The 15937-nt window shown below is 48.8% G+C and overlaps 1 long non-coding RNA gene across 2 annotated transcripts in view; it reads right to left on the minus strand.

Annotated features, from left to right (window-relative positions):
• The window catches only part of LOC122241275, a 34791-nt gene that overhangs the window by 13615 nt on the left and 5239 nt on the right, over positions 1–15937 (minus strand). For both annotated transcript variants that reach the window (XR_006221318.1, XR_006221319.1), the window contains exon 2: positions 3303–3483. This is a non-coding gene — a long non-coding RNA (uncharacterized LOC122241275). The remainder of the gene's footprint in view (positions 1–3302; positions 3484–15937) is intronic.

Below are 15937 nucleotides of genomic sequence, written 5' to 3' on the forward strand. Positions count from 1 at the left end.
GCCCGACGCGGGGCTCGAACTCACGGACCGCGAGATCATGACCTGAGCCGAAGTCGGCTGCTTAACCGACTGAGCCACCCAGGCGCCCCAAAAATCATTTTTTTTTTAAAAAAGACACGATTCAAAAAAAAAAACAGGCAGAAAAGGAAAACACTGGCAAGTCGTGGAAGAAGAAACCGAAGGACCAGTCAACGTTTGAAAAGATGTAATCAGGATGGCAAGTAGTTAGGAAAATGCAAATTCCAACAGCAATATTCCACAATAAGAAACATGAGAGGAACACTGATAATACCAAGTGTTGGTAAGAATGTGGATGAATAGGAACTCAGTGTAACAAGGAGATGCTGCCTCCTGGGAATGTTGCCATAATTCTCCTTCCCGGAATAATGGAATTATCGTTAGAGAAACTCTCACTTCTGTGCACAAGGAGCCATGTGGCCAAGAATGGTGCCCGCAGTTGTGTTTCTAGTAACAAACTGCAAAGACACAAGAGGTCTATCTACAGAAGAGAGACACTAGAGGTCTATCTACAGAAGAATGAATAAATGGCTGGTAGTATATTCATAGAGTGACAGTCCCCACAACTACAGCCGAAGGGGGAAAGCAAGGTGGGGAAGAATACCATTCCGCTGCATTCAGACATTAAACATCAACATTTTCCAACGGCGGTGTATGTTGTCTGTGATACATAGATACATAGTAAGTGTGTAAGACACGCATGGACACCAAGTGTGGAGTGTGGTTTACATCAGGAATGAGACAGAAAAGGATGGGATCAGGGAGGGTGAAACAGGGGAATTAACTGCATCTGGCATATTATATTTCTTAAGACTGTTGAGTCAAGGGGCGCCTGGGTGGCTCAGTCGGTTGAGTGATTGAGCATCTGACTCCTAGTTTACGCTCAGGTCATGATTTCACGGTTTGTGAGCCCGAGTCCCACATTGGGCTCAGGGCTGCTGGTGCGGAGCCTGCTTGGGATTCTCTCTCTGCCCCTTCCCCTGCTCTCTCTCTCTCTCTCTCTCTCAAAATAAAGAAGTAAACTTAAAAAAAAATTTTTTTAAGACTGTTGGATCAGTAGGGCATACGGTATAATTTATCAAAGCTGGGAGATGGGTACATAATCATTATTGCGTCTTTATTTTCCTGGGTTCTTTAAGACATTTTATGGTACTATTTTTAACAAGAGCTTAGTCTTAATCAGCTTCCCCAAGCGTTTCCAGTGAACTAGCACTACAGTGAATGTTCCCCCAAAGAGATTCCACCATCAAAGGCAGCCTTCTAAATCTCCCATCTTGAGGCTTCACATGCATGCGAGCATATTCAAGGCTCTGAGAAGTCCCGCAGTAAAGAAATTTTGTTTAACTGTGTGGATCTCAGCATTCTCCAGGTTAAACCTGGAATCCCTTTTCAGCCTCTCACCTTACAGACCTGGGGCTCCTCAGAACATTCTTTGGGAAATGCTGGACTGAAAGAGCTCCAACATTTGTGCTGGGAATCCCGTGTGACGAGTAGCTATCGTATCCTGAGAATCTGGTTTGTGAGGCCAGGCTGGTAGGGGGGGAAGAAGACGAGGTAAAACACAGCGCCGGTCCCCACGAGTCTGGTGGGTTGCCACAGCTGGTGTGTATTCTGAGGGACAGTGAGAAGAACTCAACACAAGTAATGCTTCCTACGGTTCCAACTCTAGAGGTGTTGCCCTTTGGTCTTCGTCGTCCCGCGTCACCCACCCCCCACAACTGCTTCTCCTCCTGTACGCGCCATTTCAGTCGGTGGCACCCTGTCCTCCAAGTCAACAAAGCCGTGCTGGGCTCCTCCCTCTGTGATCCCTTCCCCTCCACAGCCACCGAGCCTGGCGTCTCGGGGCAGAGTCCACATGTCTGTGGACGGGCCCCGTGCCCGTCTCCTCCATCTGCCAGGCTCCTACTGGCCCTCCTGCCTCCCATGTCTTTCCCCCCAGCACATCCTCCATGCTGCGGGTCACTCTTTCTAAGACACAGAAGTGATCCCAGCACTTTCCCGGGTCCCCGCCACCCTCAAGAGGGAGCCCTTTGCACTATCTGAACCCTGATTCTACCTCCCTCTTCAGCACCCCCTCCCCCACTCTCTGCAACTTAAACCCGGGCAATTCTAAATCACTCACTGCTGTTCCCAGGACATGCTTCGCACCTCCATGTTTATCTCCTCTCTCTGGAACACTCTTCTACCCTCCTCGGCCTGGCCAGTCACCAGCTCAGACACCACCTTCTGCCGGCACCCTGATTGCCTTCCCATTGGGCCCTCTGTGCTCCTTCAAGGTACCTTTCTCACATGAGAACGCCTTGCAACAAACCAAACAGGCAAAAGCTAACAACTGTTTCTCCAGCGGGGCACGTGACTGGTAAGAAAAGAGAAGAAAGGAGGGAGGTACGTGGACAACTTTCAAAATGTTGCTCCCGGCCCCCTCGGGGTCTTGGCAGATTTAAGTGTTCTAAACATTTTTGACAAATAAAACAAGACAAGTCTAGATTTCAAAATGGGATATCAGATTCCCTCTCGGACTCACAGGAACCATAAAGCATTGTGAAACTTTGAAGTTCATAAAATTTAATATTTTTCTATTATTTTTTTCCCCAATTGACTTCCCTTCTCTCTCCCTCTCAGCACAACTAACAAATCAGATCAAATGAATACGAGCCTCGGCCCCAAGCTGGGGGTCTCCGGGGATCAGGGTGGGTTAGTGAGAATCAGGTGATGAGCTTAGACGAAATAACAGAAGTGTATTCTACTCACTCAGAACTCTCCACTTTTGCAAAGCCCCTTCCCACACTGTGATTCGTCTGGCATTCACGTGCATCATGAAATAAAGACAGCCGGTGTTATGTCCATTTTGCAGAAAGGAAAAGTGAGGCCAGAGAGGTTAAACGGCTGGTTTGAGTATTTGTGGATTGAATTTACAGCTGAAGTGATTGCTCATAATAGTTAACATGCATTATTGACTATATGACAATCACGTTCCAAGCTTTCCATATTTAGTCTCATTTTGTCTTCCCGATCGTGTTTTAAGGCAGACACTCTTATCTTATTATCATCCCCATTTAACAATGAAAAAACTGAGTTCCTCTCCATTCAACCATCACCTCTACACAAGGAGGGAGACTCTATCAGCCATGGTCCTTCGTTATAAGTGACAGAAACTAATCCTCACCACTTTTGAGAGCATATTATTTTCAAAGTAATTGGGCTTAGATGCAAATGGCTTCCCGATATCAGGAAAAAAAAATCTATTGCCTTCATAGCTCATCTTTATCATGTTTTACACTCACTATTGTTTTGTCTGAATCTTCTCTCCTTTTTTAAATAAACTCAAACTTGACAAAGGGCAATAGTCTTCATATAGCTCCCAGTTAGGAGTTTGTCATTTCTCACTTGATCCAGAATGTTCTGAAACACCTCTCCGAGTTGTAGTACTTTGGTGAACCTTTTTGAATGAATTTTGCATCCCATCTGGAAAAAAGACAAAGTATGTGGGGTGACTGACGGGCACTCAGGAGGGGACAGAGAGCCACTCTAAGGCTGTTGCAGCCAGAAGCAAAGCCCAAGTTCACTGCAGCTGGGGGCTGGCCTCACCCACACCGTCCACAGCCCCACACTCTCCACCCACCACCCAAGGGGACTGAGCAGTCCCTGCTTGCCATTCAGAGCCCTGAGAACCTCCTAACCTGTGAGGTCTAAGTCCCACTCCCAGCCCCAGTAGTGAAGGGGATGCGAAGCTTGAGAATCCCTTTCCAGCTTCGGTAATGGGAGGGGACCCGTAAGGAGGGGAATCTCCCAAACGTGGGCAGGAGCTAATCGATCTGATGGACCCAAGGTCACCTATCCACAGCTCACCCAAAGGCTCACCTGGGACTGTCAGGGCAGTCCACACTTCAACCAGCTATGACCTGGAGGGGCCCTGGGCTGCCCCCAGATGGCCTTTCCTCAATCACATCTCACCTTCTTGGTACCCAGGACAGCAACTAGAACCAAATTATAGAGTGGTGGTGGTTTGTTTTGCCATGACCCTTTTCCCTTCCTCCTTCCTCCTGGATGAAGCCTTCCCTGACCCTGACCCTCTGAGCTCCTGACCCCCTGACCTCCAGCCACAGTAGTTGGATGCTACTCTCACTCTCCTCTGTGCATCCCTGGTACATACTTGGGCACATCTCACACTCCGTTTTAAGCATCCAAGGCATATATGTCTTGAAGCTTGATGAGAGCAGAAATTATAGTTTATCTCAAATGGCGTATCTCCAGGGCATAACACGGTACCAAGAACATATGTGATCCCAGTATGTGAAATTCATTTCAAGGACTAATCCGTCAGAAGGTGACATGTGCCCACTGATTTCTCAGCACTTATTAAAGACCGAGAACTTGAATTCTTTCTGCCTAATATTTACTGATGTCTTGGCTGTAGATATCAATCTTTAGAAACACTTACCTAATTTCAGTCCATTTATTTTTCTAGATTAGAACTCATAAACCTCATAAACGCAACCCAAAGCTCACACTGGTGGTCTTCGGGAGTATTTTGGTCTTTACGGTATCTCACATTTCTTTTAACTTTTGTTTATTTTTGAGAGAGAGGGGCAGCGCGCACGCAAGTGGGGGAGGGGCAGTGAGAGGGGAAAACACAGAATCTGAAGCAGGCTCCAGGCTCCGAGCTGTCATCACAGAGCCTGATGCGGGGCCCGAGCCCACGAACCGTGAGATCACGACCTGAGCCAAAATCAGAAGGTTAACCAATTGAGCCACCCGGATGCCCTGGGTCTTTACAGTATTTTTTTAAGTATGACTGAAATGCCCTTACCAGATCTGGTACTCCCCCCCGCTCCCCTCCCCCCCCCTCTGTTGTCCTACTCTAGGTTACTACCTGCCACACCCTGAAGATAATTTGGATTCAGATTCCTTCTGCTTCAGATAGGCTTGTATGCTACCTTCAGAGTAAGTTCAAGACCAGACTGCTCCATGACTGGGCATCATTGTTTCAGTATCATGTCAATGTGCCTTTACTCAACAGAGCTTAGATGGTGTACCTTCAGCCATGATGAGAGATGTGAGACCATGAGTCTCATAAAAGACACTGCTCTCTGTTCTCTTGTGAGATGGTTTTAATGATGTTCTTGGAGTGAAGACCCCACGAACTTAGAGCAGAATCCATATCTGTGCCAGGAATATCTCTCTGTGCCTCCCCTGACCTCCTGGTTTCTGATTGTTCTTGTGGGACTCCATAAATCCTGTGAAGTTGACAATGGCAATGATCGCGTTTTCTCTTGAGTTGGCGTCCAGAAAAACACACAGCTACAGTTTCAGTCCATCTCCGGGAAACTGAGCCCCCTGGGTGTATTTGGGGCAAGAACTGTTCCTCTGGTTTCGTCCCACCTCAACACTCAATCGTTTCCTCACACTCTGCCCAGTTTGGGAGGTCCCACCCTACAGAACCGCTTTCCCTGGATTTGGCCAACAGTTTCTCTAGAATTTGCTAGGGAAGCAATGCAGAAGTTGCTACAACAATGGTATCAGTCCAGAGCTTCCCCAAAAGCTTCCAAACTCAACTGATACCAGTGTTCACAAGTGTCTCCTGAGACACTTGATAATCCCCAAATTTCTGAACATGCATAGCACACAAGGTCCCCATTAAATGCACAAAGTATAGCTAAAACACTTGAGTAGATTTTTTTAAATGTTTACTTATTTTTGAGAGAGAGAGAGAGAGAGAGAGAGAGAGAGAGAGAGAGAGAGAGAGACAGCACACACACTCATGAGTAGGGGAGGGGCAGGGGAGAGAGGCAGACAGAGGATCCAAAGGAGGTCCAACACCATCAGTGCAAAGCCCGACGTAGGGCTTGAACTCATGAACTGTGAGATCATGTCCTGAGCCGAAGTCAGACACTCAGACACTCAACCGACTGAGCCACCCAGACCCCCCACTTAAGTAGCTTTTTAAACTCTTAGTGAAGATTATTATGTTCTCCAAAATGAACAAAACTCCAAGCCCAAAGAGAGCAGTGCTGTTGCAGGCATAGCTGGGTTCACTCCAAAATTAATTTACCACACTCCTCCTCCTCTCTCTCTCTCTTCTCTCCCATTCTCTCGCTCGCTCACTCTCCAGCCTCAGAAGAAAAACTATTAACGTGCAGACATTAAAATCCTGAGCAATAGCTTTAATAATGCCGGAGAGGCAAGCACCTCAGCAAAGTACTAAAAACAGCATCAAGAAGAAATCAAAATACCAATCACAATCCTTTTTTCTCCAAATTATCGAAATAACTCAACTCTCACTCCATATCATTTGTGTTTTCTTCATTAACTCTGAAGTTTACCCCATCTCATTTCCCTTTCTGCCCTCAAATAGATCTGTATTACTCCGTCAGGAAAGTTTGGCATGAAGGGAAAATTCAGACTTCAAATATTGAATCTGAGCTTCACAAATAAAGTAGTAATGGAAAAGTCAGACAGAAAACCTTTGTGATAATGGACTCGGACAAAAATAAAGCCCTGAAATCGGCCAGAATAGCGGAGGCTAAATTGTTTATGGAATCAGTTATGCTCTTAGAGCTGCAGGGCTTCCCGGCTTTTGATTTGGGCTCTCGTGTGCGTGTGCGTGTGTGAGTGGGCACAGATCATCTGGCCTTTCGAAGCTACTGCCAACAGCTGTCTCCGGGACCACAACCAGAGCCATCATCAATTTCCCTGTGTCCCTGCCCACCCCAGTGCCTGGGGTCACTGCTGCTCTGATCACCCCCCTAAGTTATTCTGCACTGGGTGCCATAGACCCCTGGCCTTGTACGAACTAGCCTGCTCTGGAGGAACCACATGAAATGGTGTTGTTCTGCTTAAAGTTCCCCGCCCCTCCCCCAACTCTGATGACCTGAGCACTAGCAAGGTCAACGAAGAGATGAAAAACTAAATGTTTTGGGAATCTGTTTTGTTCCTATCTTGTTCTGCTTATAGCAATCCAGACAAGTTAACAAAGCTCATTCGTCTATTTAAAACTCATTTAAGGGGCACCTGGGTGGCTCAGTTGGTTAAGCGTCTGACTCCGGTTCAGGTCATGATCTCAGGGTTTGTGAGTTCGAGCCCCACACCGGGCTCTCTGTTGTCAGCACAGATCCTGCTTCAGATCCTCTGTCTCCCTCCCTCCCTCCCTCTCTCTCTCTCTCTCTCTCTCTCTCTCTCACACACGATTAAATAAACATTTTTAAAAAGCATTAAAACTCACTTAGAACAACACTGTCTAATAGAAATAGAATTCAAGCCACATATTTAATTTTTTTTTTTAAGTAAAATGTAGGCCACCGCAGGGCTCAAACCCATAACCCGAGATCAAGAGCCACATGGTCCACTGACTGAGCCAGCGAGGTACCCAGACATATTTAAATTTTCTAATAGCCATATTGAAAAAGTGAAAAAGAAACAGTTGAAATTAATCTCTGAAATATTTTTTATTCAATCCAATGTAGCCAAAACATTATCACTTCAACATATAATTAATATGTCCCCAAACCGTGGGGTGTATTTTACACGTAGGGCACATCTCAATAGGGACACTAAATCTGCATCAGAAATACCTCATCTGTATTCAGAGTTTGTCAAATTGACAATTGAAAGGGTGGATTCACACACCCAGGTTGTTTCAAACACGCATAAAAACACCCCAGTCACGGAATGGAGTATCCTTTTTTTAATTTTAAATTTAAATTAATTGAAATTCAAGTGAATTCACTTGAAATTCAAGTGATAATGTAATCCATTCACACTGGCCACATTCAAGTGCTCAGTGGCCACGTCGAGCTAGTGGTCACAGTCTCAGGCGGTGCAGGTTTAAAGAGGGGGCCACCTTGACAATGTACCTGAAGAGTTGGGCCATCAAGTCAGTCCAGCCTAGATTGAAATCCTGGTTGGCGTACTTATTAGCTGTGTGACCTGGGGCAAGTCACTCCACCTCTCTGAGTCTCCTGTTCCTCTTCTAGAAATCGGAGCTGACACTGCCTACCTAACAGAGCTGTTAGATGAGATCCTCGCTGCAAGAGTACCCCTGCCTTAGGTACTTAATAAATGCTGCCTCCCACTCACCCACTGAAACCTTCCCACCTCCTTTGCACAAAAACCTATTTTGTGAACAGATAAGGCAATTAACATATAAATCGAGTTTAATCAAGTAAAGCACTATGAGGACTCTGCTCGGTCTTGGGAGTACCACTAGAAGCCGGCTCAGGTTTGGCCCTCCAGCCCCTCCATTCTAGCGAGGACCACCGGCATTACAATTACCTGCTTTCACATCCGCTCTCCTACTGGACTGAGAAAAATATTTATGGGTTTCCGCTTCGCAAAGCCAACACACACAGGGCCTGGCACATCCCAGGAGCTATCAAAAACTGGTTTTGTGGGGGCGCCTGGGTGGCTCAGTCGGTTCAATGTCTGACTTCAGCTCAGGTCATGATCTCACGGTTTGGGAGTTCTAGCCCCACGTGGGGCTCCGTGCTGACAGCTCAGAGCCTGGAGCCTGCTTCGGATTCTGGGTCTCCCTCTCTCTCTCTCTCTGCCCCTCCCCTGCTCTCTCTCTCTCTCTCAAAAATTAATAACAACATTAAAAAAATTATTTTTAAAAACCCTGGTTTTTCAACAAAAGGTGAATCATCCTATGAGACTATCTGGAAAAGGGGATGGGGAAAAAGTCTTGCCAAATAGGTAAAACCTCATCTCAGCATCATCACTGGAGATGGAGGTGGGGGGGGGCGGAATCAGAGGGGTGACCTCTAGTTTAGCAGCGACCCCTATTACCCAAGAAGCTTTCCCCAAACACTCTGGCCCACGGTGTTCTCAAACTGTCCTAAGTCGGGCGCATTTTGAAGAACAATCTAACAATTCTACATACAGCACTCTGCCTCGCGTCTTGCACTGTCGTTCCTGTGGCCCAAAAAAGCCTTTCCTACCTTCTTCCCTATCAGTCACACACCTATCCATCCCCCCAGATTCAGCTTATTCGTTGCTGTCCCCAAGAAGCCTCACCGAGCCGCTTGCTTCTGCCCACCCTATTCCACTGTGGGGCCTCGCACCCAGCGATACCCTGCATTTAAAGGTCCTAACTAGGCTTCAGAGCGCCTGGGTGGCTCAGTGAGTTGCGTGTCTGACTCTTGATTCCAGCTCAGGTCATGATCCCAGGGTCGTGGGATCTTGCCTCTTGTCAGGCTCCATGCAGAGCATGAATCCTGCTTAAGATTCCCTCTCTCCCCCTCCGCCCCTCCCCAGCTTGCGTTCATATCTCTCAAAAATAAATTAATAAACATTTTTAAAAAACCAAAAACAGATGACCAAAGCTCAGAGAACTGAGTTTTATATAGTTTCATGTAAGATTTTTCTAGAATTTCATTTTTGTGGCATTTCATCTTTCGAGGAATCAGGGCATCCCAGCATGTGCAGATGCCAGGGATAAAAAATGGGGGTGTCTGAGGGAAAGACTGTAGAAAGGTCCACTCTCTGGGCACCTGCTCTGGGCCCGGCACCCGTGTGCCACATATATGCACAATTCTACCACCACCTTCACCCAAGCCCTTCAGTTACTCTTATTAGTCGGGTGGGGAAACTGAGGCTCGAGGAGGTTAAATACTTTGATGGAGCTCTTGGCAGAGACAGGATTCAAATCCCTCTCTTTCTTTCCGTTCTTTCCATACTGGGCTGCTTCCAAGTCTGGAATGACAGTTCAAAACAGGGGAGAGGCACAGGGAGAGGAGCAGATGGGGTTTCCAACCTTGCCAACGGCCCGCCCTGCCTGCCAGCGTGAAACGGAAGGAAGATAAGTCACAGGTTAGCCATCGAGGTGCCGTAGACAGGAGAACGAAGACGTCCTGCCTTCAGCTCCTTGGTTCCATACGCATCTAGTCAGCACTTTGTTTGACGTTGGGGTCAGAAATGGGGAGGCACTTGGGTAAATGAACAAGGTGCATGAGTTTGTTTTTAACGTTTATTTATTTTTGAGACAGAGAGAGACAGAGCATGAACGGGGGAGGGTCAGAGAGAGGGAGACACAGAATCCGAAACAGGCTCCAGGCTCTGAGCTGTCAGCACAGAGCCCGACACAGGGCTCGAACCCACGGACCGCGAGATCATGACCTGAGCTGAAACCGGCCGCTTAATCGACTGAGCCACCCAGGCGCCCCAAAGGTGCATGAGTTTGAATGCCACTTCTGCTACACTCCACTGTCTACTTTCGGACAACGTCCTTAAGCTCTTGGAGCCTCGGTTTCCCTATCTTCCAAGCGTGGTGAGCTACCGTGCCGAATACAGATCATACGTAACACATGTAAAGTGTGTGCAATATATATAAAGAACCAGCATAGCACACGGCTGATAATAGGTGAGCAACAAAGCCATTATTGTTCTTATTGTCGTTACTGACATTGCCAAGTCAGACAAGGCTCTTTCCCTCCGTGAACTGATAGTTTCGTAGGGGAGGCAGCAAGGAAGCGAAAGCCGGCACCCGTGAGGCCCCCCAGCAGGGGATGTGTTCTCGAGCCCCTCCATTCCTCTGCTAACCTCCTCCTTCTCTTTCTCATTCTTGACCTAGAGATGTCCTAGCAGCAAGTCGGGGCCCTTTCTGCATCTCTGCCTGCAGTCACGCTGCGCTGACCTCAAAGCTTCCAGCGCAATGGTTCCGACAGGCAGGTGCCAACCCACTCCGAGAAAGCCCCAGCGCCTCCCCACAGAGGAGATGGAAGCCAACCTCCCCGCGCCTGGGCACAGGCCCTTCACCGAAACTCGGGTGCGCTGGTCGTGTGCCTGACTTAATACCGTGCAAGGCAAACAATAATTAAACCAGCCAGCTTGGCCCAGGCACTCAGGCGTGCCGAATGGGCACTTGTGTGGAACTGGTTCCAAGATGATACGCACGGCTTTTTCTTTCTTTCTCTTTCACCCTGACAACATTGTGACTGATGGCTTTACTTTTGGAGTTTGGGGATCATTGAGTACATTTTAGGGTCATTAGTGAGGGGGAAAACAGCCCTCTCTTTCCTGATCTGTTTGTCCTCACAATATTTTTCCATCCAGTTCTTTCCGCCGCTCTCACCAACATCAGAGTGAGCACCCTTGACGAGGGTGTGGTGCCAGCTGGTTTGCACAGTCTCCACCGACCAAACAAACACACAGCGGCAACGTCAAGATGTGGGTCATTCCAGCATGAAAGCCTAGACCTGTGACGGATGTGCCAGTCAATTTGTCTGCCCTGCACGGTGACCCCCACCTCCTCCTCTCCTCCGGCCCCCGGCAGGAACAGGCTCCCACGTCATCTACTGGGAAGGAAGCAAGCCAAAAGGCATCTACTGCCCAGCCATAGCTGATCAAACCCGGAGTCAGTACCTGACGCGACTCCAACCAACGTGCTGGCTGGCCAGGGATCAAGCACACTCTCTCCCCAGAATGTGAATTAAGGGAGGCAGCCATGCTAATCGGTGATCGGCATGGGATGCACATGTCATGCCCACTCAGGGCTGCTGGCCCCTTTGGCCATGTGCATGGCAGTATGCAAAGAGGAGCATGAGAATGAGGTAGACACTGACAGAGGGAGGGATGGGAGCTGATCAGCCCAAGAGAGAAGGTTTGGAGAGGAGAAGCCAGAATACTTCCCACTGCCTGTGACTCGGGCCATAAGGTCTTCTGGGTGAGGCAAGGATATCTTATCTGGAAGGCCCTGGAAATTTCCCCAGCGTACCACTCTTCTTACAGATGGGAACGTGGAGACTAGACAGGGAAACCGTTGACCAGAGCTACCCAAGACTGGACAGCGATATGATTTGCCAACTTGGCTAGGCCATGGTGGCCAGTTGTTTGGACAAACGCCGGTCTAGATGTGCTGCGGAGGTATCTGTAAGGTGTGGTTAGCATTGAAATCAGTAGACTCTAAGTAAAGGAGACTACTGTCATGTGGTTGGGGATCGCGTGGAAGGCCAACCGGTTGAAGGCCTTGAGAAAGAATTCAGACTGGCAACTGCAACACAGAAACCCTGCCTGAGTTTCCAGCTTGCTGGCCTGCCCTGTGGGTTTCAGACGCACCAGCCCCTCGCAATCATGAGGGCCAGTTCCTTAAAATCGATCTCTCTCTCTCTCTCTCTCTCTCTCCTCTCTCTGATCTCTCTATCTCTCCTCTCTCTCTCTCTCTCTCTCATCTATCTCTCCCTCTCTCTCCCTCTGATCTATCTCTCCCTCCACTGACTAATACAATACTTTTGTGTCTCTCCAAACTCTGGGCCTCTTGGTAGTTTTTTTTTTTTTTTTCCCTTCGGGAAAGGAGTTCTCCAGGGAAAAGAAATAGATTCCTTCACATCCATAAATAAAAACATGATCTTGTACAACTTCCGAATCATATCTTCCATTGCACAGTTTATAGGCCCAGGGGTCAGGGGTGTGGCCTCCGGATCCAGACCGTTCCCACACTGGGTCTACCACCTGAGAAAACCCAGGTCGGGCACATACCTCTATAGCGGATGAGAGACCTTTCCTGTCTGCTCGATGAATATAGTGGGAACATCTGTCTCTAGGGAGACTTCGAGGATTAAATACACCAGGCACGTAAAACACTTTGGAGAGGGCCTGACAGTGTGCATGCTGGATAACTGGTAGGTGCTGTCGATGTTATTGTTGCTAATAATAATAACTGAGAGCACTTCGACCTTTCGACAGTGTGTACCGAGCCCGAAATGAATCGAGACACTTCCCACCGCACATGGCTGACCTAGTAAATGAGAGCTTCTTGGCTCTCGTCCTGGGAAACACCGCACAGCTGGATCCCGGGCCCCAAGACCCCCATCAGGCCCCGTTGTTTCTCTTTCCTGCCGAGTGTCAGCTTTGTCCTTAACTGAGCCCTACCCATGTGGGTCCGCGACAGCTCCCCAGCAGCTCCAAACCCTGTCTGTCTTCCCTGCCCAGCTTTTTCCAGCCGAAGTCCCAGAATTGAGACGGGTTTGCCCTGGATTGGGTCACACGGCCAGCCCCGAACCAGACTCCACAATTCTGATTAGCCCCGCCGAGGTCAGGTGGCCACCTCAGCAAGGGGGCTGTGGGGGCATGGGCATTCCAAAAGAGGATTCGCATGGTGTGTAGGAAGGGAGAGTGGAGGCTGGGCAGGCAGATACAGCAGGTGTCCAAGGTGGGCACTTTCCCTGTACCCCGCACTGTGCTGTGAGCTTTCCATCACAAATCAGCCAGTCTTCCAAGGATCCCTAGGCTGCTTTCATCACCATTTTACAGATAAGAAAACTAAGCTTCCAGGGCTTGAACCCCCCGTCGGTGTTCCCACACTAAATACGAGGTCGGGCAGGATTCATTCCCAAAGCAGACAGCAGTTCCTCGGGGGCGCTGGTACCTCTGAGCTACTCCACAGCCTGGGGCAGAGTGTGGCTCTCTCAACCCAAAGCAGCTCATCCCCTGTGTCTGCTCCTGGAAAGCGTTACCGCGCCCGCGAGCGTGGGCGCGCGCACCCAAGCCATCAACCCAGGTTGATTCCAACTCGAGCCATAAAACAAAGCCTCCTCTATGGTTTCCATTTGTGACTGCAAGGGTTTCCTACACAGAAATTAAGGAATCACTGTCGCCCGATCTCTCTTTCCCTACAGAGCCGAGGGACCATTTGCTGATTTCCGCTGCCCTTCCTCACCCCACTTCAGCTCATTTGGTCTAAAGGCAGATCCCTGGTGCCCATAAAGGGAGGCAGAGCACAAAGCAGGGTTGAGAAGGGGCAGGAGAAGCTGAGCCACAGGAGCCAGGAGCCTCTGCTGCGTCTCTCATCGGTCTGTCCCAAGGGCATGACTGCATGACTGTCCCAAGCTTCTCCTGGATGCAAAGGTGGTGGTAACAGGTGCCGTCTCACGACTGAACACAAGGATTGCATGTGCCGTTACATGTAGCATGCCTAGAACATGGGAAGCATGCAACAGGTCAGGTATACGGGATCTTCACAGGCGGGACCAGGAACAGAAGCAGAAGGGTGGCCTGGAAACACACACAGGAGAATCCCAGAGCAGGCTGGACCCCATCACTGGGCACAGACACTCCAGATGGAGGAAGCCACTCGGTCTCCAGGGCGCCAGCTCTTCGAATACAAGGTTCACCAGCTCCCCTTTGAGACGTAAGAGACCCCCAGCTCTGGACATCCCAACAGGTTGCTATGAGTCAGAGTCTATCTCCCGTATGAGAACGAGTCCGGGGACCTGATTCTCCCGTCAGCCAGACCGGAGGCCACGTTGTGGGGAAGTTCATGCGAGAACCACAGGTGGCCTGGCTGGAGATCCCAGCTGGAGCCAGGTAGGCGTGGCCCAACATTCAGTTGATGACATGAGTCATCCCCTGCTGCCATTTGCTTATTTAATATTGAGTGCCCACTAAGTGCCACTCCCTATCCCAGACGCAGGAGGCAGTGGTGGACAAAGCAGATAAAATCAGTCTAGAGGGGAAGACAGAAAGTAAGCCTATGCGGTTGTGGGTGTGGAGGTGTGTGCATATATATGTGTATATATTGTATAGTGCCATATTCTACATAGATACATATATTCGGACATGACATATTATCAAAGAGTGTATATTATCAGGGCAGGGCAAATGGATTTGGAGAATCGGAAAGGGCTGTGTCCATTTTAGACATGGTGGTCGGGACAAGCCTATGAGGAAGAGATATTTGAACAAAAAGCTGAATGAAGGGAAGGGTTTTTCTCATGCCCCTTCTGGTACATGCTTCGCTGATCTACAGGCAAAGATTTTGGCTGTCAGACCTGGCTCGCCACCCCCCCTCCCACCTCTGTACCCAATTCCCCCTTTATTTGGGTCCATTTCACCCTCCCTTTCCCACCCACTCAGGCTCAGCTACACCCAACAGCTGGCCGGACCCTACAGTTCATGTTTAAAGAGCTGTGACCAGCCTTGGTGAGTGACCCAAGTTTCTGCTACTCTTGTGCCACTCAGATCTTAGGTCCCAGCACCGATACCTGGGTTCTGTTGGGGAGAGCTTTTGTTTTGCCTTTAATGGTCTCCCAGATCTCTTCATTGCTGGGACCCCATTTTCCTTTTCTAAATTTTCTTCTTGGGAATACGAGTCTTGGCTGGAGCTCTGTAATCGCTTTCCCTCACATTCCTACTCATCCTCTGGCCGAGATGTCTGACCACACCATGCCCCTGCGCCCCTGCTCTGGGCACCCTGGGCCAGCCCTCCTGATCCTACAGCTCGTGCTAGACCCCTCTACCATGAGGCCTTGCCCCACTTTGCCTGCTGCCTCTAGCCCACTCCTCAGGGAATGAGAAGTTCAAAAATTAAACTCCTGACAACTTTCTTTGTCTGTGAAAATATTCACTCTCTCCAGAACCAGAATTTGTTCTGGAACGTCGCTTTCAAAAGCTTAATTTCCTTCCGTTCAAGAGGATGTTAACTGGTCCTCATTCAGGACATTACCTTTTTGAGATGACCAGCCTAATTGTGAAAATTAAGGTGTTTCCAAATTTTGGCCATCATAAAGCCATCATTGAGATTTAGAGAAATTCTTGTTGGCAGAAACCTGTGGGCCAAGGCTTTCCTGATACACTTGTATGGCCTCGTTGGTTGGGGCTCCAATGCCCCTGGTCTGTCACCTTACAGGAGCTGCAAATCCTCAAAAAAATAAGTTCAGGGTGGGTCACACACGTCCTGTGAACTTGACTTCATGCCAGCAGTAAAACAAAGCTAACTGACCATGCAGCCTAGGAGTAAAGTCAGGAGTACTACATTTATGGAATCCTGGCCCCTGGAGGATTCTAACTCTCTCAGGTGACTCAGACACAGAATTCCAAACAAAGATCCAGACCCATGCTGTGCAACACGATCACCGTCGCCATTCGTGTCTACGGAGAACTCACAAGGTGGCTAGTCTGCATGGAGATGTAAAATACCAGTGTAAAA

This window comes from Panthera tigris, chromosome C1 (genome assembly GCF_018350195.1).
Source record: "Panthera tigris isolate Pti1 chromosome C1, P.tigris_Pti1_mat1.1, whole genome shotgun sequence".
Classification (NCBI taxonomy): Eukaryota; Metazoa; Chordata; class Mammalia; order Carnivora; family Felidae; genus Panthera; species Panthera tigris.